Consider the following 22887-nt stretch of genomic DNA (forward strand, 5'->3'; position numbering starts at 1 on the left):
ATAGGAAGAATTGACCAGCATTTCTGTCTCACAAAGACTTTTATATGAAAGTACTGTATTCTACAATTCATCAATTTTTCAAAGAGATGAAAAAATTAACAAAACCACGGCAAGAATAGCATAATTATGAACACAAATGATTCTTGAAGTATAAGAAACAGGAGGAAGGCTACTACCATGATTACCTTAACAGTGCTACGTGAAGACATGTTTTAAAGCCAACAATTTAGAAATATAAAGCAAACATATGAAACATATTAAAATTGACAAAAAAGAAAAATAATTTAAAAATTAATAGATTGGTTGAATAGATTAAAAGGAAAATTGTCTGAGGTTATAATCTACATGTACTCTGCAAAAGCACCACAATAACACAAGAACATAGAATGAGGTTGCTTCTGATATACAATCAATAGGACTTATCTTTGTATTTTAGAAATCAATTTTTAAATCTTATTTGAAGAAACATATTGTCTTATACCTTTTTAGTCATATATAACTGGTCTTTTCTTTAAGATGTTTTGGCAATGATGCTATAGCCATTCATAATGTAAAAGTTTTATTTGGGAGAATAGGGGTTTTGAGGTGCTTTATTTATTTTTTAGCCCAAATAAGATAAGTTGTTATCTATACTGATAAACAAACAGTAATATTCTGGGGGCTATCATGAAATACTCAATAAAACTAACTTAAGGAATAAAATATTTTGTTTTGTTCATGATTCAAGGATATGTGCGTCATATTTAGAAAGTCAAGACAGCATGAGCATAAAACTCATAGCCCCATTACATCTTTAGATAAGACACAGTGACGCATGAATACTAGTGTTCAGATCACTCTTTCCTTTTTATGTAGTCCAGGACACCATGGTCTTGATGGTCTTATTGCATTTAAGGTAGTGTTATTTTGTATCAGTTAATTTATCTAGATAAATTCTCACAGGTATACTCAGAGGTTTTTCTCTTGGTGATTCTAGATCCTGTCCAGTTAATAGCTAATATTAGCCCTTACAATGTATTATTACTCATTATGGCAAAGTTGTACACAAGAGTATAAGCAACCATGTCCAGTTGTGGAGAACCAGTACTTCACCACCCCTCAACAGTACATGCTTTTGAAACCATTTTCTAGGAATAGACTTTAGAATATGATCTACAAGTTAATACTCTGACCAGGATATTCATAGTACATAATTTTTGTCTTTTAATGTTTATAAATTGAAATATAAAATTGCATACTTTTCACAAATCATATCTGAAACCAGGCTGTGGGCACTTTAGGGAACCCACAAAGGATCAGAATTCTCCAAACTTAGTAGTTTGAGTTGAGTGTTTAGGGATCTTGATTCAAGCCAAACCATGATTTGGTAAGTGGCTTTGAGAATTAATAGAATTTTAGGATTAGTCACCTTATAAAGCCATTTTTATTAAGGATATTTTAATAAGGAAGTAAAAAGTTGCTTATAAGAAAGTTAGATATGCCAACTGTTGACATGGAGACCTCAAGAGATAAAACAACTCATTAATTTTACAATAGTCGTTTATAAGGTTTGAGTAGGGTTTAAAGAACTATCTCATTATTTGGTGGTTCCTGAGTGGCAACCTACAGGATCACTACTGTGGAGGTAAAGGGTAAAAGAGGATGTAACTGTCAACAAGGTTGTTTAAGCTTCTCAGGCAATGTCTAGAGAAAAAAGAGGCTCAAGGGTATTCAAACCTTAAGCCTGGGCCATTGCTATTTTAGTAGAAAATATCTATGTATGAAAGGAATATTAACTATATGTTGGCAGCCTTTACAGCTCATATTGTGTTAACTATACTAGATTCTTGCTTATCAGCTGATGCATAGCTTTAATCAGATTTGGGGATAACAGCTTATTTTCCCTTTATATTCTTATATTTCCTGATCTTTTTATTCTGTATTGAGGCTTCACTATTTTCTTCCTCCAGCATGATTATATTGACATTCTTAGTTGAAGGAGTCCAAGGACCAGTGCCTTTATCGGGAGACTGTGTTTTCAAGGTACTATAGAGAAGCTAAACAATTGAAATTTTTGTAATATTTTTCCATCAGATTATGAGACTTACATGCTAACTACTACACTAAAAGGCACTATGGTTTTCTTTTTTATTGGGTATTCTCTGTATTTACATTTCAAATATTATCCAATATCCCCCAACAGTCAGGCCTCAGACTCAGGTCCGGGAGGAGAGCCAGGAGAAGTTCTTAGCTGTATCTCTCTCAGAAAAGCAAAGATCAGCAAAGACTCACAAGCATTGCACAGCCAGCTCTAAAAACAAGCCAACCTCAGCCTCTGTCACTGTCCATCAAGTCCCCAAACATCATGGATCCTCTCCATGTCTTGCCTCAGCAAGGATGTTGCATCAGCTGACATCACTCTTCCAATCGGATCGAGTCCAAGGAAGTAGCAAAAAGCTGCAGCACTTTACAAGTAGTTTTAATGTGTTTCTCTCTATGTAATCTGGACAAATAAAGCTCAACTATACAATATAATGGAGATCAATACATGTTTGTTGTTAGCAAAGAATCCTTTATCATATGCCTTGGCAGAATATCCTTTCTCCTGTGTCTGCTTCAGCTAAATCCTTCACAAGTTTGCCTTAGTCTTTTACCTGTGTCCACTTCAGGAAAACACTCCTTCACGTGTTTACCCCAGCCAAGCATCATCTAATGGACTTTTCAAAGAGCCCATAAGTTTTCACTTCAGAATTTAAGTCTTTTCAGTTCTTCCCAGCAGGAGTATTAGTGATCAAATGTTATTTCTTTGCTATTCCTCAGTGTTCATATCTTATTGGCATATTGAATGCATGGCAAAGCCATCAGCTGATCCCATTGAAAATTGGAAATATTCACTAAAACTACAAACATAAAGTTGTTTAATTTAAAATGTTAGGTGGTCAGAGTACAGAAATACCTAAGCCATTCTTATATGGACATCTGAGTAACCAACCAAACCTTTACAAGCTGCCACTTGTGAAACAAAATCACACATAATAATACTATTGCTCCAGTAAAACACAGAGAAGACCAAGTGTGATGCATAGGACATTGAATAAGGAACAAGTGATTCTAAAATCTGTCTTTTTAAGGTCTCCAAAAAATTATGTTGGAATTGTGATGGGTGGTTTTGTTGGATCTGTAGATTGCCTTTGGTAGGATATCCATTTTTATTGTATTAACCCTATCAACTAAAGAGCATTGGATATCTTTATATTTTCAAACATTTCCACTTCTTTTATCTTAAACTTTTTATTATACAAATCTTCATTTGTTTGGTTATAGTTCTTTAATATACACACATATATATTTAATATATGTAATATATGAATGTATGTATGTATATATTTATGTATCTTTTTTACCTCTATCATTTGTTGTCTATTTTTCTACCTAAGCTATTGTGAAAGATATTATTTTTCAGAGTTTCTTTCTTTTTGTCATTTGTATTTAAAAAGGCTAACAATATTTTTAAAGATTTGTTTATTTTATGTGAGTATACTGTCACTCTCTTCAGACACAGTAAGGGGACATAGAATTCCACTAGAGATAGTTGTGAGGCAACATGTGGTTGCTGAAAATTGAACTCAGGCCCTCTGGAAGAAAAGTCATAGTTTTAACCACTGAGCAACTACTCCAGCCCCCAAGGTTAATTATTGTGTCGCAGTTTTGCATCCTGTTACTTTGTTGAAAGTGTTTTTCAGCTGTAGAAGTTTTTTTTTTTTTTTGGTGAAATATTTAGGATCATTTATGTATGTAATCATATCATCAGAAAATAAAGATACTTGAATTTTTTCCTTTTTCTTATGTACCTCCTTGATATCCTTCAGCTTTCTTTTACTCTATGGAGACAGCAATTACTTTATTGAAAAGGTAGACAACCTTGCCTTGTTTCTGATTTTAGTGGAAATGTTTGAGTTGCTCTCTGTTTAGGTAAAAGTTGGCTTGTAAGCTTGCCGGAAAATACCTTTATCATAGCGTCTTGGATCCATAGTCTTATCAAAATTTCTTTTCAAAAGGATTTCTGGGAAATTTTTGTTAAAGAAAAACTTCATTGGTTTACCTCTCACCAATCTATTGTGGCACACTTCTAATAATATCAGAATCATCTGGGTCAATGGTAGGCAACATGCATACTCTGTGGTATTTTCTGAACTCTGTGCTGTTTAATTTTATTGTAACTGTAGTGATGGACACCAGTTTTAATCAATATATATTTCAGATTTTCTCTGAAGCCAGGATGTTGCTGGCAAGGATAGCTAATTTTGAGTTGCCATGTTTGATCATCTTCAGAGTCTGTTTGTACCTCAGCATGTACTTCCCACTTTTCATAACAAGTTGGAGCCTAGAGTTGAATGACTTCAGAGACTTTCATCTTTGCAGTCTCCATATTTCTGCCTTAAGCACAGGACAACCCCCATCCAAGATCACCTGCCAAGATGGACAAGGAGCAAGAAAGGTTCTCCAGGATTATCATAAAGAGATGCGAGATTTTTTCAAAAACTTTTTCTGCATCTAATAAGATGACCGTGTTGTGTTGGTCTTTCCAACTGTTTATGTGGTAAATTATATCTATAAATTTTTAAATGTTGAGCCAACCATGCTTTTCTGGAATGAAGTGTGCTTGATTATTGCAGTTAATCTTTAAAATGTGGTTTTTGGATTGAATTTACAAGGATTTTATTCAGAATTTTACATTTATATTATTAAGGAAAATTCGTTTGATGTCTTCGTAAGTTTACTTGCTCTTTATGTGACTTTGGGTATGGTGTTATTTTTCTGTGGTATCAAGATATGTGACTTCATAAAAAGAAATAGGCAGTGGTTTGTTCTGTTTATATTTTTACAGATTAGTTTGAGAAATAATGATACTAATTTTTCTTTAACATCTGGTAGAATTTGGGACTAAATGTATCTGGCTCTACAATTCCCTGTGTGTGAAATTCTTAGTTGCTGTTTCTGTTTTAATAGGTGTTATAGGTCCAATTAAACTGCTTATTTGATCATATTTAACTTCAGAAGGTACAAAATGCTAAGGATTTTTGTAATTTATTTTATATTTTCCTGTTTGGTGAAATAATGATATTAAGTATTCCCTTTTTAATTTTTTGGATTTTCTAAGTATCTGCTGTGAAAATCCTCCCTTTTTTCTGTAATTTTATTAATTTGAACATTTTCTCTGTATCTTTTGGTTAATTTGACTAAGGGTTTATCAATGTGATTGACTTTCTCAAAGAACTAACTCTTCATTTCTTTGATTGTTTCTATTGTTTTTCTGTTTGTTTGTTTCTACTTAATAGATTTTAGCCTGTAGTTTGATAGTTTTTTGTTGTCTACTGCTTTGGGTGTTATTTCTTTTTGTTGTTTTAGAGCTTTCAGGTGTGTCATTAGGTTGTTCTTTCCAGTTGTCTTTCTTTAGACACTTAGGACTATGAACTTGACATTGTTTCCCATATGTTTGGGTACGTTGCATTTTCATTTGCATTCAATTCTATAATGTTTTAAGTGTTCTTTTACATTTCTTTCTTGAACCACTTGTATTCAGTAGTGAGTTGTTTAGATTCCATGACTTTGGATACCTTCTGTGGCTGCTGATATCCAATTTTAATCCATGATGGGAAAATAGAATGAAGCACATTAGTTCAAGTTACTTGTCCTCTGTTGAGACTTGCTTTGTGTTCAGTAATATAGTTAATTTTGGAGAAAGGTTGATAAGTTGCCGAGAAAATGGTATATATTTTTGGGTTCAGGTCAAATATTCTGTAAATATCTATAATTTCCATTTGATTTGTATTATTTAAATCTATAGTTTTCTGTGTAGTTTGTGTCTGGATGACCTGTATATTTATGTGAACAGGTTATTTAAGTACCTTCCTATAACTGAGAAGGGCCAATAAGTGATTTAAATTGTAGTAGTGTTTCTTTTATAAACTTGGGTGTCCTTTTTTTTGATGCTAAACTATTTAGAATTGTGATATCGTCTTGGATTTTTTTCCATAGATAAGTATATAGTGTCTTCCCAGTATCTTCTAATTTGTATTATTTTAAAGTCTATTTTATCAGAAATTAAAATGACGATACCAGCTTGTTTCTGGGATCTCTTTCCTTAGAATGTTTTCTTCAATCCTTTTACCCTAAAATGAAATTTATCCTTTTTTTAAATATGGTATGCTTCCTAAAATACAGCAGAAAAAATGAGTCTTTTTTTTTTTTGCTAATGCAATCTTTTAGTCTGTATCTTTTTGTTGGACAAATATGACCATTAAAATTGAAAACTATCAATGAGCGTTGTATATTAATTTTTGTTATTTTCTTGTTATGGTATGTATTTATACTCCCTATTTTGATTTGGAATTAATCATACCTTGTGATATCTTCCACCTAGTTAACAACTGCAGATTAAAGATTTCCTTTTACTGCATGATGTAAAGCTAAATTTGTATATAGATACTGCTGATATTTTGTTTAATCATGAAATAATTTTTCTTGTTCTATTATAATTCCAAGTTTTGTATAGTATAATGTAGTGTAGTACAGGTAGCATAGCACAGTGCAGCATAGTATAGCATCATATATAATATAGTAATCTTGGACGGCATCTGTGTCTTAGGATTTAGAATTCTAATAGATCTTTCTTTATATGTTATTTTGTCTTTTTCTTTGTAGCTTTTGACATTAATTTTTTGTTTTGCCTATTTAATGTTTGATATAGCTATGGGGAGCTTGTTTCCTGGTTTAAGCTATTCAATATTCTCTCTGCTTCTTGAATCCTAATAGACACCTTCTTCTGTAGTTTAGGAGAATATTTTTTTCTATGATTTTGTTGAAAATGTTTTTGCGTCTTTTACTTGTGTCTCTTTTCTAGCCTCATCTTTACATTATTAGTATATTTATCTTTTCCTAGTGTCTTGGGTATCATAGATGCTTTGTGCCTGGATATTTTTTTTTTTTTTTTGATTTAACATTTTCTTTGACTGAGGTACTGATCTGGTCTTTAATTCCTGAGAAACTTTTCCAATGTCTAGTAATCTGTTAATGGGGCTTACTTGTGAGGATTTTGTTTGTCTTCCTAATTTTTTTTTTCAGTTTTGTCTGTATTTGGATTTTCATGATTCTAGTTCCACTTTCATGTTTTGAACTGTTTTATTATGTTTTCCACTATTCCTTTGTATTTTCACAAGCTTCCTTAAGGGAATTACTTATATGTCTTTTGAAGTTCTTGAATATATTTATAATAGACATTTTGAAGTCCTTGTGTTGTGTTTTCACCATATGCTCATTCTTCAAGGTATTGTACTAAGGCTACTAAGTGCTTATAATGACATATTGTCTTGACTATTAATAATTCTGCTTTTGACTAGTGTCTTGACATTGGATTGGGATAATTGTGATTCTATGTATTAATATCTATTCTTATTTTTATTGGTTTGTTGTTTCATTTTTTGATGTCTGTGGACCTCTCTGGATCTTAGGAAAGTATGGTAGCTGTGGATTACTTGAAAGGAAGTGCTTGTACAGATCGGCCAGTTTCAGGGAGGAGCAAGTGTGTTAAGTGAAGAGGATAAGGAGTTTTAAGAAAGTGCTAAAGGAATCCTGTTCACAAATAGAAGTGGGTTACATGGGGAGTTAGAGGTTTGGTGGGATAAATTCATGCATGTAGGTTGTATTAAATGAAAGAATTATCTGAAGAGAAAGGAATAATAGGACTAAAAGTACCCTGAGTCTTAAAAAGGAATTGGATTCTCTAGTAAATGAGGTTTGAGTTGGAAGAGGTACATCTATAAGCAAATTGCTGCTGCAATGAGGGCAAGAAGAAAGAGATTATCAAGGAGAATAAGAGTCTCTGGTACATTTATGGGCACTTAGAGTCCCAGGTAGAAAGTGTTTCTTGATATTGAGTGTGAATGGCAGAAAAAAATAAAATTAATGGAAAGTGGGTGTTTGAAACATCCCACAGTAACAAGGGAAGTTGGGACCACTCTAAGATTTGATGGAGTCTTCCAGGAATGGATGTAGAATAAGGCAAAAGAAACATATATGAAGACACCTACAGGGCTAGTGATAAAACTGGAGCAGTTGTAAAGGAGAACAGATATAAGAGTGAAAATTACCTACCTGAGTCTTAGCTGGTGTGGCTATTGGGGTTCCTAGACAGAAAGGGATTCAAGTTCTTTGCAGCTGACATAAAAATATGGAAGGAAGAAGACTGACTGGATCCTCAGTATGGTTTGGTGACGTCTATAGAAATTAGAGGTAGGTAGGGAAGGAAAGCTCTGTAGGTAGTCTTCTTAGGACTGGCAATGAGACTAGAGATACTGTGTTGGAAGATCAGAAGGAGAATGGAAATCTGCATGAGTTTAGGTCTTGTGTAGCTACTGATTATTTCAGCTATAAAGTTTTTTTAGGTAGCTTCAGCCTACACACAGAACTATGTGGGCAACTAAGAAAACTCGAGAGTGGGAGAAATAGTCTTCCCCAAATAAAAGCACAGGAATTTGCTATTATATATAAATATAGTTATCCCTGAAAACATACAGGCAAGTAAGAATACACAGATTGAACAAGTTATAATTAGTGATATATGTGTACATATACAAATATATGCATGTACTTACAATTAATTCAAAAGTGACCATAAATTAGGAAATAGGCAAGGAGGAATACATGGGAGGATTCAGAGGGAGGAAAGTACCAGAAAAAATATTGTGATTGTATTATAATTGCAAGAGAATCCCTCTGCTTAAAGAAAATGAAAGTTGTTATTTCTGAGTCAAGTTTATGTTCTAGAAAACATTAAATTTATCATCAATGGCAGGTTTTTCCATGAAGGAAATTTCATAAACACTTATACCTATAGAGAAGAACATTAAAAATCATATTTAGTTAATAGAAGATGGGGATGTTAAGTAGATTGGCTGCAAAAAGAAGTCTTTCTATAGATTTTTAATGTCTTGTAGCACTTAGCTTTAGCACCAGTGAAGTCTAGAGGTCTACTAAACTTAATACATTTTTAAAAGTTTACTTAATAGCCATAATATGCATAATTAGAGTAATAAGTTAAACTAAGTAGCCCTTAAAGGGCTTACAACTGCCTAAGATAATTTTGGTACTCAACTTACAAAATTGTAAAGGAAGAAACTACTCAAAAGGATAATTAATCCCATCTGTATCTTTGTGAATGTATTTTCCCTTTTTTTCTTCTGAGACATTACTTTGCATTTATTTAATATTCTAGCCATAATAGGACAGATATCTTCATTACAGGAAATGAAAATTACTGCTCTAAGACAGACCACCCTATGATAAGATGAAGACAATTATCTATGATGGTGAGACAGCCAGTCTTGCAGCAGAACATCTTATGAGAATCTAATTGTTTTCCCCAAATGGCAAGTGTAATAGCATCTCCTCCAGAAGTTTCTGTTACATAACCTTGATTATCTAGCCCATGGGCCTGCTAGGTCAGCTATATGATGTCCTAATACCACCCTCTCCTCTGTCTTTTCTCTCAATACGACCCAAATATTCATACTATTGCCTGGAAAATAGTCATGATAACACCATTTCCTGTTTCATACACAATAGTTAATTCTCCTATTTCTATACTTATCACTGAGCGTAGTCCATTGAGAGACTTTAAAGCAGAGGTTTTTTCTTTCAAATTTTGTTAACAATCTGTCACTCCATAGTTGCAATACACTGACCCAAATAGAATGTTCACCATAGATGTCAGGTTTTTTTTTTTTTTTTCAGAGTAACGCATTTCTTGCAAACATAAGGGACATGTTTGTCCCATTTTAAAGATGAAAGGAGAAAGTGGTCGGTATGTCTTCTTTCTATTAGTGAACTTCAACTATTCAACTCTATTTCTATGGCATATTTTACAGTCTTGTTCTGTTACCAGTAAAACACTTATAGTATATGGAGACTATTTTATAGCATTTGCTATGCTTATTCTAATGGTTTTACTCTAGGTCAAGTATATAATACTGTGACATACCTAAACACAAGTCCTCAAATAACTATTTCTGTGTTTTCTTTTAGGAAAGTCTACAGAACCTACTTAAAGATAGTTTGACCTGGTATTTTAGGGACATGACCTGTCATATTTGCTGAATGAGTGCCCAATCACAACCTCAGTTCTGTCTCTCTGATTTCTTCTTCTCTGCAATCTCCCATCATTCCCAAAATTCCTCTGAGAAGAGTAATAGGTCTCAAAGTTAAGCATAGTCTGATAAGAGCCACTCTTCACAATCCCACCAAGTAGGCAACACTTCTGTTACTAACAATCTCCAGAGAGAAGTGTTGAAATAAGACTACATGCTTTGAATCCCTAAGCTATGTATGTCTTTGATTCTCTTAGAATGTTTTTTTAAAGGAAAAAATGAAAATGACAGGCAAGTTTTAAATCTCCCAGAGGAAGGAGAAAGGCCATAGAATGAAAGCAATATCTTTTGATATCACTAATGGAAGTATAAAAACAGCCATAGAAAGAGAATATAGGATTCTTTATGGAAAGCAATGAGACAGCTTAGGCTGTCAGAGAGAGCCTACTTAGTGTTTAGGATGGTATTAAAAAAAATTAGACGATAAACTGAAAAGTTAGACTCTTAAATTAGAACTCAAAAAAGTGGGCATGCTTAGCAGTGAGGATCCATAAGTAACATCTCTGAAGAAGAGGTATATAGGATGCATAAGTTCATTATCTCATGAAGAAAATAGTTATCCCTCTCATCCCCTTAATTGCTTTTAAATGAATTAGATTTCCCGAGGCATGGCTTGGTGGTTGATAAGCACATTTTGATTAACTTTTAAAAGAAGAGACAATAGGCAATGTTCTAATCTTTAGGAAAGATGGGGACTTCACATCTCCATCCAGGACAAAATCAGATTCCATTTGTAAATAACAAAGTGTGACAACTTACCTTTTGCATATGACAGATGGAAAGTGAATTTCAAAGCAGACCCTAAAGAAGAATTCATTCGCAGGTTTCTTAAACTCTTACAGCCTGTAAATCTACCTGAAACTAATACTACCCTTCTCACATCACGATTCAGTCAATAAGCTAGTTTACCCTCTCCCTGCTGATACCAACTCCATCTTTTACACTTAATCTTCTTAAACTTAGCACAGATTTTTTAAAATCAAAACTGAGAGCCATAATATTGACTTCAAAGTCTGTTCAATATCTTTGCTCAATAAAACTAGACTGGTCTAGTTCTATATTTTCCAGAAATAATTAACATCACATGAATTGATTTCTTTTAAATTCTCAAAGATGTCTTTTAGCTACTTGCTTTAAAAAATCTCTATAATGTAGGAGACTAGACTAAGAGTTAAATACCACATATCCATAATCTGTTGATGTTTTGTGAAATTAATAAAATCTTTGTGAAAATATAAAAGGTACATTTGTAAAACATATGAAGTGAGAAACAGTTTGAAAATGAAAAATAAAATTAAAACTTTAAGGTAACTAGTTTTCTTTCCAGTCTTGTTATCTTATTACATTGCATTCATTTCTTGAAAATTAAATTTCTCATAAGTAGACAGTCATTCTAGGCTTTCTTTAGAGGGCCTCTAGAATTTGCATACAAATACTATTTTTGTGAAACTGGGTTTTGCTCAGTAATTAATCAGTGCCAGGGAGCCTCCCATTGTTGAACACAATTCACATGCACATAGTCTTCCTAAGTTTCTTTAACAGAAACATATGAAGCATCTGGGTTTTTGACATACTGCCAACTCAACAGCTGAAGTGAGAGAGTTTTTACTCAAGGGAGGTAACACATCTGGAGCACTGATCTTTAATTGATGCTTGATTTTCATGAGAGAACAGAAGTGAATTTGTACTTTGTCATAATCCACTTCTCTAAAGCAGCAGTTAATGTATAAAAATTAGACAACAGAATTGACATATCATTTGATTTTTAAGTAATAAACCATAAAACTCCCATTTTGTAAAGAATAATAATATAATCTTAACAAGAGCATATAAAACATAAATCACCATAAAATATGTTTATTTTATTCAGCAAACACACATACATATTATGAACACAATTTATGTATTCTCACATAACCTGTAATAATACCTGGTAATATCCAAGTAATGTATGCCTAGAGATATCTTGCCACACCGAACTAGCAAGGTAGTACATTTTGTTACCAAATTTTTCTACATACAAACGATGCTAAAAATCAATACAGTTGACTCATGTAGCTAAACTTTTTAAAATAATTTTTCCTATATGGTCATTTGATGATATTGAATAGAACCCTGTCCATAATCACAACAATCTAGTCAAATGTTTATTTGAACAATAATATGAACAAAAATGCTCTTCTTTAAGTAGGATGGACTGTGACCTAAATACTTATTCATAGATAGCTAGAAAAATCATAAAATAAAACATTGTCATGTTTTTGTTCAATAATATAACTAATCAGTAGACTGAGTAAGCCTAAAAGATAGAAAAATTAAAGGGACAAGAAAGACTGGGAAAGAAAGGAGTCCTTCCTTCAGTCTGGCTCATGGCACTTGTGTGACACATAATGCTATCCTCCATTTTGTATTCTTTCTGAGGCCATTTTAGGTTTAATCAGAATTTGAGCTCCTTTATGACAAGCCCCCATAGGAAATCGCCAACCTTTATTATAGAAACATAAGGGTGGGATAGCCCAGCTTACTTATTTTAGTTTCTGTTAAACTGTTTGCTTGAACAAAGCCTTCTCCACCAAGCTGCCAAGCAAGACACCAGTATGTAATTTTTGCCTTTAAAAACTCCTTAGTCTAAACACTCAAACTACACGTAGGTTCAAAATATGTGAGAGTAGTCCCAGCCAGCTAGAAACAAGACTTTTAACTGACTATATCTGTCTGGATGGTCAGCTTTTATGGGGTTCCCATAAGTCCTGGTAGCTAAGAGTCAGTACTTTGACACAAGGAACAAATTAAGTGTGCAGATGACCTATATAGAGACAATATCCACAGATGTTTCCAATAAGCATATTAAGAATATAAAAATTAAAATGTAATGTGCCTAATGGATAAGATCAAAATGCATGAAACTCTTGAATTTAACCTTATTCCTTTCTTTGGTTGTAACTTTTAGAGAATCTCCTGAATATGATTATAGATATGAGTTTAAATTGCCAGACAAAAATACTTCTATTATATTAAGCACTGAACAAAGCCAGTTGCTTCTTTTTTAAATAATTGATTCTAAGAATTGTGAATGTGAAGTTTGGGACCCAAGTTGTACTGGACTATCTTTAGTGTCTTAAACAGTCTCATTAACTGCCTACCTTCTCTCTTTTATGTTACATTTTGTTACCTCGACAAAGGACTTGGGTGGTCAAACACTATGACTCCATTCATGTTCAATTTAAGATACAAGAGGCAAATTAATAACAAAAAGGTAGAAAAATGCATTCATTGTGGTCATATTGGGAAAAGTGACAAAATAATTTAGTGACCTCTCTCCCAGAGGCTATCTTCAGATATGACTATGTAGGAGAGTCCAGAAATAGTTACTCTCTTATCCACCACTCTGCCCACTCCAAACCCTTTCTCTAAGTTCCAGCAATGTAATCACACAAGCTGAAAATCCTCATTCAAACAAGTTCCTTCCTGGACAGACAAATTTTTCCTCTTTCTTTCTACATAAACCCTATGGGTCTACAGATTGTACTTTAGTTACCATTTATTTAGTGGTTAATATTTATATAAAAGTGAATACATACCATATTTATTTTTCTGGACCTGTGTTACCTTAATCAATATTATTTTTTCTAGTTCCAGCTATTTGCATGCAAATTTAACATTTTCATTTTTAACAGCTAATTAATACCTCATTTTGTAAAAGTAACATTTTCTTTATCTACTTTTATGTTGAGGGACATCTAGATTGTTTTCAGTTTCTACTTTTTGTGACTAGAATAGCAGTTAACATTGTTGAACAAGTGTCCTTCTGGTAAGATGGAGCATTCTTTGGATATATGCCCAAAATTGATATAAATGGATCTTGAGGGAGATCAATTCCAAACTTTATTAAAATTGCCATATGATTTTTATAGCAGCTGTAGAAGCACTTCCAACAGCAGGATAAACTGTTCCTTGTATTATTGATCTTAACCATTCTGAATGGTGCAAGATGGAATCTCAAAGTAGTTTTGATTTACATTTATATCAATAACTAATGATGTTGGACATTTCAACTGCTTTTTTGCCATATGACATTCCTCTTTGAAAATTATCTTGTTTGGATCTCTTCCCCATTTATAAATTGAATTATTCGTTTTTTGTTATCTAGTTTCTTGAATTTTTTATACAGACATTAGTACTCTATAGTTGTGGACTTGGTAAAAATTCTTTCTCATTCTGTAGACTGTTACCTTGTACAAATTATCTTTCTTTCTTTCTTTCTTTCTTTCTTTCTTTCTTTTTTCTTTTTTTCTTTTTTCCATCCTTCATTCCTTCCTTCTTTTCTTTCTTTCTTCCTTTTAATCTTTCTGCCTGCATTATCAGCATTCTATTAAGAAATTCTCTTCCTGTACCAATGAATAAAAAGTTAAATTCCACTTTCTCTTTTATTGGGTTCAATGTATTTTACATGGAGTTCTTTGATCCATGTGGACTTGAGTTTTATGTCTTGATAAGATACTAGATATATCCTTTGTTCTATTAACAGTGAAGTTGGAAACAGAAAGTTTTAGTGGTATCAGATTATATTGGTATTTTTAACTTCTTGTTATGTATCATCACCATAATCATCATCATCATCATCATCATTATTATTATCATTATTACATAGCAACATAAGGAGCATGTTCATTTAATTACGAACCACTTGGAATTATGTTATAAACTCCAGTTCAGAAACTAGAATTAAAAGTAAAATCTGCAGTTTGGATGGATTAGTAGTTGACGCAACTGAACTGACAAGTCAACCTCCCAGTATTGCAGCCCAACAAATCCTTATTAGCTATAGCCAAAATATTTAGTAGTAAGCATTTCCTTGGTATCCTGCTGTTCTATGGGAGCTTCTTATGCTTCATTGTTTTTAAGGTCTAGTCTGTAATAAATTTTTAAATTGTCCATGAAATCTGTTCTTTCCATTTGTGAAATAATGGACCTAGGAAATACTGACAGTGGTCCCTTGAGTCCACTTGCTTAAGAACTAGCCATAACTTCGCCAAGTAGCTCTTATTTGCAACAATAAAGTCTCTATTAAGTTTAAGAACTCCCATATTTTTCCTTTCCTTCATAAATCTTTACTATAGCCATTATTAAAATAGATTTGTTCTCTGTTAATTCTATTGGTTAAGAATTATAAATGCAAATTTTTTAAACTTCAGAGGAAACAGCAAAACTAAAAATCAGGCAGAACTTCAGAACCATAAAAAGAAAGGGACAAGTATTGCTATTAAGGTGAATACAGAAATAAACTCAAAAAATACTATTGTACCTGGCATTTAAATATATCCCTATCCTGGAAATATAGAGGGACATGTGCATACTATGTTAGAATAGCTAATCTTGGTTGTCAACTTGACTGAACTTAGAATAAACTAAGAAATACATCTCTGGGCACACCTGTGAGGAGTTTTTCTGAGCAGGCTATTTGAAATAGGAAGAGCCATCTTAAATTTGGGTAGCATGTTCCACTGACATCCCAAATAAAAGAAGGTTCAAGGACCTTCGCAACTCTGATATTGTGTTTTTCTGAGAAAACCGAACATCAAGCGATAAGATATATGCTAGCAACAGAAAATATTAAACAAATGTGTCCAGATCAATAAAACATCTTGAAATGTCTGAGATATGAAACATAGTAAGAAGAATCCATAGCAGAGATTAATTATGATTTAAAAAGCACTAAAAGGAAGTTCTAAAGTACTACCTCGAACAGCTCCAGGGAGTGATAAGAGCAAATTCAGGCAGCCCATTGCTACCAAGTGAGAACAACTCAGTCTCAGAATGCTAAAAATTTCCATTCAGAAATTCTTGTTCTTAATAATGCAGAAATGTAGACATATATTTTTCATATAAACATAAAACATATTGGGCTAGTAAGATGCCTTAGCTGCCAATGGTTTTTGCCTGCTCCCAAACTTGATCTGAGTTTGATCCACACGACAGAATAAAAGAACCAACGGTCATAAGTTGTTCCCAGACTTCCAGACACACATCATCACTTACACGTCTGCCCTTACACATGGACACACAATTAAAATTTAATAAAAATATATTATAAGACACACAGCCTGGTTATGTTGTCAAGACTCATAGAACTCTTATCTTGCAAAAGTTTGTTTTTCAGATTTGGTCTTCTTGCATAGAGCCATGTACAACATTTGTTTGAAGTCTATGCATGATGTTCTTCAAGTTAACTTACTATACTTTACACTTGCACTCATTTGATATGGAGAATTCTGTCTTCATTATCATCAATAGTTCTTGATACAAATCACATCTCACTTGCCATGTAATGCCCTTTATGAAGTAATTGCTTGCAGACAGGATAATGCTGTCCTCAGAGGTTCTAGCCAACAGCTGACTCTGAGAGATACAGAGACCCACATATAAACAGTGGATAGAGACTGAAACCTCTTCTGTAAAAATAGGAGGAAGCACTGTGGTTCTCAAAGGGGATAGGAACGCCACAGGAAGACCAACAGAGTCAACTAACTTGGGCCCTTAGGGTTATCAGAATCTTAACCACAAACCAAAGAACATGCAGGGGTTGGACCTGGGCATTTCTGCTCATATGTAGCATATGTGCAGCATATGTGGGTCTTGAGCAACTACAGTGGAGTCTATTCTAAATTCTGTAGCCTGCACAAGCTGGGCTGCCTGATCTGTCCTCAGTGAGAGAAGAAGTTCCTAACTTTGCAAAGATGTGAAGTGCAAGGGTTGGGGAATGAATACTCAGGGGAGCGAGCTCACTTACTAAAAGGAGAAGTGGGGAAGATAGGAAAAGAATTTTGGGAGAGATTGGAGGGACAGTGAGAGAGAATTGAAGTGACTAAGCACAAGAAAAATAAAATGAAAGGAAAATTTATAAAAAAACGTGTTTTCATTGTTTTATGATCTGTTATCATCCATTACTAGTCCATGTTCTTGCTTTATTTTAAAATTTTAATTGTTTCTTATTTGCATTTGAGATTACAGGTTTTTGCATACTTACCATTTTCTTATTTATATTTTGAAATAAAATATAAATTATAGGAGAAGAAAGACTGTGGTTTATTTGCAGACATATTCTCCATAACCTCTGGATATAAGTAGAGTCATGACAAATACTTTCAAAAAACAAATATGTAATTTACACATTTATAACTTTCATATTATTAGTGATGTAATTACTTGACATCCAAACTTGCTCTTCAGGAATAGAATTATACTTAATAGTTGAGCATAGCAGTAAAGTTTTTAATTCTAGCACTAAAGCAACAAAGGCAGACTGATGTCTCTGTTTTACAGGTCAGCCTGGTCTACAAAGTGAGTTCCAGGCCATTAAGGTGCTCGTATTGAAGCTATGCCTAAAATAAGAATAAAAGAAGAAAAAGAAGGAGGGAGGGAGGGAGAACAAAAGAAAGAAAGAGGAGAGAGAGAGAGAGAGAGAGAGAGAGAGAGAGAGAGAGAGAGAGAGAGAGAGAGAGAGAGAGGAAGGGAAGGGAAGGGAAAAGAAGGGAAGGGAAGGGAAGAGAAGAGAAGAGAAGAGAAGAGAAGAGAAGAGAAGAGAAGAGAAGAGAAGAAAAGAGAAGAGAAGAGGAGAAGAGAAGAGAAATTAATAGTAATGCCACTTAGTTTATTTGGTAAATGTAAAGATATTGTGCTACCAATTGCATTGGTTAACTTTTAATGCTGTTATAAAAAATATGATAAAGCTATTTTATGAAAACAAAAACTTATTTTAGCCATATGTTTTCAGTGTGTTTGGAACAGAGTCATGGTACCAGGAACAGTTGAGTGAGAAAAGTTGGAAAGGCATGAGTCTTAAGACTTCAAAGCTTGGACTCATTACATACTTCCTCCATCCAGGCCATATCTCCTAATTCTTTCCAAATAGCCAACAACTGAAAATCAGAAGAATTAAGTGGGAAATCTCATTCAAACTGCCCCATTCTACTCCATGGCTCCCAGAATTTTATGACCGTATCATAATGCAAAATGCATTTCATCTAATCTTAATTCTTTGCAGTGACAAAAGCAATTAAAATCCAAGGTCCAAAGTTTCCTGTGAGACTCAAAGCAAACTATGAAAAAAGCCTTTAAAATAAAAACTAAGATAATTAGATGGAATTTTCCTCAGGGAACTCTTTACAATATTTTTTTGGTCAAAAATGTATCATTTTATTGATATAATTTATTACCACTGATATCATTTATTAATCTCAATACCCAAGCTATATTTTCCATCTTCTAATTTTTTTCAGAATGCTATAATTATATATATATATATATATATATATATATGTATATATATATATATATATATATATATATATATATTAGTTTATGTGATTTTCTAATTGTAATAAGACTTTATATTAAAGTTTGGTTAATAACAGTCTTAGTAATACCTTGTATAATGAAATCTTAAACTTCTATATGACATTATAAACTTAGTCCAAAGCATATAGCTAGTGAATTGGTCATGAGAAGCAGAGACTCTAAGACAAGAACTAAGATCTACTAAGGCAGATACATATGTACATATGCAGAGAAATATACATATGAGTATAGAATAATATCACAATGAATAACAAGAAAATGTAATATTAGATTTTAAATAAGAATGAAATGCAAATTAAAAGCACAAATTGTGAAAAGTGATACAGAGATTATTCTTTATTTAGTTTTAACTATCAGATATTCTCCTTTATTTATTTTTGTCATGCATCAGTGCAAAAAACTTGTAATTGATTAAGACTGGAGAGATGGCTCACTGGTAAAGCCTATTGATTGTTTTTCCAGAGACTCAGATTCAGTTTTCAGCATTCATATGGCTGTTCACAACTTAATCTAACTCCAGTTGCCAGGGATTTTTTTGTCCTCTTCTAACTGTGAAGGGCACCAGTTGTTCACAGATATGTAGACAAAAGCCTAATATGTATGAAATTAAAAATTTAGAAAATGTAACTTTTAATGGAAGAGTAAAATGCTAAGCATAGCTTCACAGTTTTAGAAAAGTCATTCTAAGTGTACAGAAGTTTATTGAGATGTAGAGAGTATGGAACTGGGAAAGTGTGTATCTGCTAGCTTAATAGTGTTTTTATTTTTGAGTTCATTGCAAAAAAGTAGTAAAGAAACAAAGGGATGTAAGATATTATGAGTACTTTTACTTACTTATGTTAAAAATATTACTCATAATAAAGAATATAGCATACAATAGTATTTTCAAGTTTGTATTTTCTTGTTCACATGTGTGTATATTCAAGTGTGTGTTTGTCTGTGTATAAAAGAGTATGTAGGCAAGCTCATGTATATATGTTTGTATACATATGTTCATATATGCATTTATGTGTCTCTGTAAATTTGTGGATGTGTTTGTTTGTATGTGCATATTACCTCTCTCTCTATTTCTCATGTGTGTGTGTGGGTATGTGTGTTTTAGAAAAGAGATACAATTTTTAAAATTGTGACACTTTTTAATCCTGAGAAATTCACTTAGCTCAGAATATAATTTAAAACTGATAACAATTTTGTAACATATTATGCCCTTTGAAATAGCAGTATCATGGTTTTCTAGAAGACTCTATGGATATTGTAGGAAAGGAAGAACAATAAGAGTGGGGTCATAATTCTAGATTATGAAGAGAAGGATCTAGAGAATTTTTATTTATTCAGCTGCTAAACAAGTTTAGTTTGTTAATTAGAGAATAAGTTAAGATAAAGACTTTTTATCTGCATGCTATATCATTTAAGAACAAACTATTAAATGATAGGACTATTTTACACATTTCATGAGTTGTACAATGCTTTGAAAGGAGGGGATTAGTTATTTATCAAAAAGTAAAGGTAGACGTATTGGACATTTTGTGGTCTATTATAATTTTCCTTAATAATTTCACTTCTTAGGTATAACTCAAAAAAGGATGATTTAAAATAATGAAAATGTTTATAAAGAATTTGTTTTTGGCTCTGATTTCAGAGGAAAGATAGACACAACTTATAACAATACAAAAAAAGAAGTAAGAAAGATTTTGTTTCATTTAATAATAGTTGTCACTACTGTCTCCAACCAATGACACAGCATTCTTCTTACAGCTGCAAGTGAAAATCTTTCTGTCTCCCTCTGCCCCCAAGTGCAGTCCCTTTTATCCTCTCTCATGTCCATGTTGCGTGGCTGCAGTTTATAGGTCCAGGACATCTGGCCTGATCTCTCGTCATGGGTGCGCAGCTCGCACGGAGTGAATGGCTAATTTTCGGGGGTAGGGGCAGGAGGAAGTCAGGTGCTAGTCACAAGACTTGGTCGGAGTCCATCTTGGGACTGCTGCCACACCTGCTCTCCATAAATAGTAATTAATAAAATTATAATAATGAATGGATAACAATTGTTACCTGAGGGTTCTAGAAAGAAAGCTACATCCACATTATACATACCATAAGAATGATTCTGAAGATCATTAACGCTATTCATACAAAGCCAAATTGTCTTGAGCTCCATCACTAGAGACTAGAGATTGTTCAATAGTTAAGGGGTACCAGGTTCAATTGTTAGAAAAAGACAAGAAAGTTGCTGAGGGCCAGCCCCTGTGGGATCTTCTTTTTTGTTGGTTCTTCTTGAGGCAGCAGAAGAAGAAGAGTTTTGGAGAGGAGGGCAAGACTTTGCCCTATGCATTATTTAGGATTGCTGTATAATAATAAAATGTTTGCTTATCTAAGTCTAAGTAAATATGCCTTGGTGTCACGTGCCCACTCTTCCCGCCGCTAGGAACAGGCGTGCAACAAACAAACAGCTTCTTCTGCGGATAACCTTTATTCAACAGCTCTTTGAGCAGGGGGCTTCTTGAGCAGGAAACTTCTCTCTGAGCCGGGGACTCTCTACCGGGTTCTACTGTCTAGACGACCTCTCACGCGGAGTCCCCCACATGTGATCTCTCTGTCCAGTCTCTGTCCACGAGGGACCTCCCGCAGTCTATTCTATCCGGTCCCTCTCCACGTGGTACCTCTCCGCCATCCCTCCACGTGGGGTCTCTCGCAATCTCTCCACTCTCTTCCTCTCCATGTCTTCCTCTCTCTCCTCTGTCTTCCTCTCCTCTTGGGGGAGAAATGCACTGCTATATATGCCTAGGAGACTCGTGTCGCTACCTGATTGGTGCGCCCTCCAGTAACTCAATAGTATGCCCCGAGAGCAGGCTATGACGTATATGGCGCATGTGCATTAAGTCTCTTGGCTGGGCAACAGCTCTGTTTGCTGAGTTCTCGGCGGGAAGCCGGCGCCATGTTTGGGTGCAACACAAACGGCTTCCTACACCTTGGTAACTGATTTACCCTTTGTTCTTCTGATGTCAGAAACTTCAGTCTTCTGCACTTAGTACCTTGTCCTAAAGCAGTAGAGGATTAAGTAAAGGATTAATTGTTAAAGCCTTTCCCCTATTGTCCAGATTCCTCATGCATGTTCAACTGGAGAGAAGTTTGAAGCAATAAACTTTTGTTAAACCAAGAGAAGGGAATAACTAATGCCTTCAGGAGAAAAAAAAAAACTTTTATATAAGCAAATATACATAAAATTACATCAATTCATATGCAGATTCACACATTTATACCTGTGTTTATACATTTTCTTTCAAACCAGTTGGGCCCAGCTTTCTTACATTCTCAAAATTACATACTTACACATACACACATATCCATACTTACATATGCCTTTGGAGCAAAAGAACAAGCACCATTGCAGAAAAAAACTCACTCATTCTGGATATATATATATATGTATATATATATATATATATATATATATATATATATATATATATATGTGTGTGTGTGTGTGTGTGTGTGTGTGTGTGTGTGTGTGTGTGTATGTGTATGTGTATGTATATGTATATGTATATGTATATGTATATATTGCATAGAGAAAATAAAAGTTTCTATGCTTTTAATGCTAAATGAATTGAACCCAAGTTTGTAAGAAGAAAGCTTTGTTCCTTCAGTAAGACTAAGCCTGCCTTGTTCCAGGGTAAGAAAAATCCTGCCTCCTCTCTCTGCGGCTTCTTCTTTATTTTTTCCACTTTTTCTCTGCATTCTGGACATTACTCTCTTAGTGTTTTATGTGACATATAGTTTCCAAGTTATACTACGCTGAATTCTTATAATTTTGCTCTTTTCTCCTGGTCTGATGTCATACTGACGATCTTATGCTCAATGGCTTCTCCCAAAGCCTATACTACTAAGTTCCTGAGTTCAGTTCTGTCTAAAAGGTGTTTTTTGGTAAAAACTTCTCAGCTCAGTTCCCTTGATGCTTCTCTATGTCCTCTGTGCTTGTACATCTTTTCAAAATACATAATCACATAGTAAAAAGTGCTTTATAAGTTCACACATAAAATTCAAACCATAAATTGTAATAGAAGTTTATAACAAAGAATGTTTACATGCATATCCATTAGAAGTAATTATCTGGCTAAATATTTATGAGCTTTACAGATCCGAAGGTTCATTGAAAGTTAGAAGCCATAACTAAATTATTAGCAAAATTTTATATAGATAAACTCAGTAAATATTTTTCTTCTGTCCTAGAGCCAGTAATAAATCATTAGTACCCTTTTTATAAACTTTGGTTAATTGTTTACAACCTCTTGGAAAGTGCACTGATTAGTAGACACTCTTGTTACTATCTAAGAGACAATTAACTGGT

The sequence above is a fragment of the Micromys minutus genome (genome assembly GCF_963924665.1).
Source record: "Micromys minutus genome assembly, chromosome: 13".
In the NCBI taxonomy this organism is placed as follows: domain Eukaryota; kingdom Metazoa; phylum Chordata; class Mammalia; order Rodentia; family Muridae; genus Micromys; species Micromys minutus.